This window comes from Chiloscyllium plagiosum, chromosome 10, assembly GCF_004010195.1.
Source record: "Chiloscyllium plagiosum isolate BGI_BamShark_2017 chromosome 10, ASM401019v2, whole genome shotgun sequence".
Taxonomy (NCBI): domain Eukaryota; kingdom Metazoa; phylum Chordata; class Chondrichthyes; order Orectolobiformes; family Hemiscylliidae; genus Chiloscyllium; species Chiloscyllium plagiosum.
Genome location: NC_057719.1, coordinates 3,136,262 through 3,138,725, shown reverse-complemented (window position 1 = coordinate 3,138,725; position 2,464 = coordinate 3,136,262).

Here is a 2,464-nt window from a genome sequence, read left to right as displayed (position 1 = left end):
CTCTCCCCATAACACACACTGTCTCCTTCCATTGCGCACTCTCTCCCCATCACACTCTCCTTCCTCCTCTATCCTTCCCACACTGTCTCCCTCCATCTTGCACTCACTCATTCCCTCCATCCATCCCTCCCACACTTAGTCCCTCCCTCCCACACTGTCTGTCCCTCCCATCCATCACTCTCTCACTCCGTCTCCTCCATCTTTCATAACTCTCTCACTACTTACCTCACATTCACTTCCCCTCTCTCTGTCCCTTCTATACCACTCCACCACTCTATCACTTTCCCTCTGTTATTCTTCTCTCCAGGGTAAAAACAATGACTGCAGATGCTGGAAACCGATTTTTGATTAGTGTGCTGGAAGAGCACAGCAGTTCAGGCAGCATCCGAGGAGCAGGAAAATCGACGTTTCGGGCAAAAGCCCTTCATCAGGAATTCCTGACGAAGGGCTTTTGCCCGAAACGTCAATTTTACTGCTCCTCGGATGCTGCCTGAACTGCTGTGCTCTTCCAGCACCACTATTACTCTCTCCAGTTCATTTTCACTCTGACTTATTTTCACTCTTTCACTCTATCTTTCCTCTCACCCTTTCACTCTCCCTCTCTTTGGCTTTTTCTGTCTCTCACTCTGATTCTCTATTTCACACTTACTTTCACTCTGACTCATTCCCATGGGTAGAAAAATAGTAGATGATGGTTAATCTGGACAAATGTGAGGTGATGCATTTTGGAAGGTCAAGTCCAAGTGGAAATTATACAGTGAATGGCAGAATTTAGGAGTATTAATGTACAGAGGATCTGTGTGTGCAGATGCACAGATCACTGAAGGTAACAGCGCCAGGAGATAAGGGAGTAAAAAAGGCAGATGGCAAACTTGCTTTCATTGGAAGGGGCATTGAGTATAAGGATAGACAAGTCATGCTGCAGCTCTATAGAACTTTAGTCAGGCCGCACTTGGAATATTGTGTATAATTCTGATCATCACACTACCAGAAGGATGTGGATACTTTGGAGAATGTATAGAGAAGGCTTGTTGCCTGGTATGGGGGATTTTAGCTATAACGAAAGGTTGGATAGACTGGGTGTGGTTTGACTGGAATGCAGGAGGTTGAGGGGTGTCCTGATAGAAGTTTATAAGATTGTGAATAGCATGGGGAGTGTGGGAAGCATGAGGCTTTTTCCCAGGGTGGAGGGGTCAACTACTAGGGGACACAGGTTCAAGGGGCGGGGGGGAGTTTAAAAGAGATATGCAAGGCAGGGCTTTCACACAAAGGTCAGGGAACGCGCTGCCAGAGCAGACACAATAGCAGCATTCAAGAAGTACTGGGACAAATGCATGAATAGGAATGGAACAGAGGGACATGGATCCTGTAAGTGAAGACAGTTTTAGTATGGAAGGACAAGATGTGTCAGCACAGGCTTGGAGGGCCGTAGGGCCTGTTCCTGTGCTGTATTGTTCTTTGTTCATTATCTCGGAGGTATTCTCTCTATCACACATAAGAAGAGAAATTGCTTTAACAGCTCAACAGGACTGGAGCATCTGTGGTGAGAAATCAGAGTTAATGTTTTGGGCTGACTGACCCTTCCTCAGAACTCTTTATCACAGTCTCTCTGACTCATTCTCTCTATCACAGTCTTTCTGACTCATTCTCTCTATCAGAGTCTCTCTGACTCATTCTGTCTATCACAATCTCTGACTTATTTTCACTCTATTTCATTCTTTCTGACTCATTCTCTCTGTCTCTCTCTCTCTCTCTTTATCTCTCGCTCAGAATATTGTGCACAATTCTGGTCTTGGAAGGATAATGTGAAACTTGAAAGGGTTCAGAAGAGAATTACAAGGGTGTTGCCAGGGTTGGAGGGTTTGAGTTATTGGGAGAGGCTGAATTGGCTGGGGCTGTTTTCCCTGGAGTGTCGGAGACTGAGGGAGACCTTATCGAGGTTTATAAAATCATGAGGGACATGGATAGGGTAAACAGACAAGGCCTTTTCCCTGGGGTGGGGGAGTCCAGAACTAGAGGGCATAGGTTTAAGGTGAGAGGGGAAAGATTTAAAAAGGACCTGAGGGGCAACTTTTTCAAGCAGAAGGTGGTGTGTGTATACAATGAGCTGAAGGAGGGAGTGGTGGAGGCTGGTACAATTACAACATTTAAAAGGCACCTGGATGGGCACATGAATCGGAAGGGTTTAGAGGGAAATGGGCTAAGTGCTGGCAAAAATGGGACTAGAATAATTTTGGATATCTGATGTGGACCAAAGAATCTGCTTCTGTGCTGTACATCTCTATGACTCCATGATTCTCTCTCTCTCTCTCTCCCTCCCTCTGACTATTTCTCTCTCTCCACCCCACACACTTACATTGGTGACAGGGTTGTGGTGCTGGGGGAGCAGTTCTAAGGAGCCAGGGAGTGTCTAGGGAGGTGTGTGTGTGTGTGAGGGGGAGTGTCAGGGTGTGGGGGTGATGTG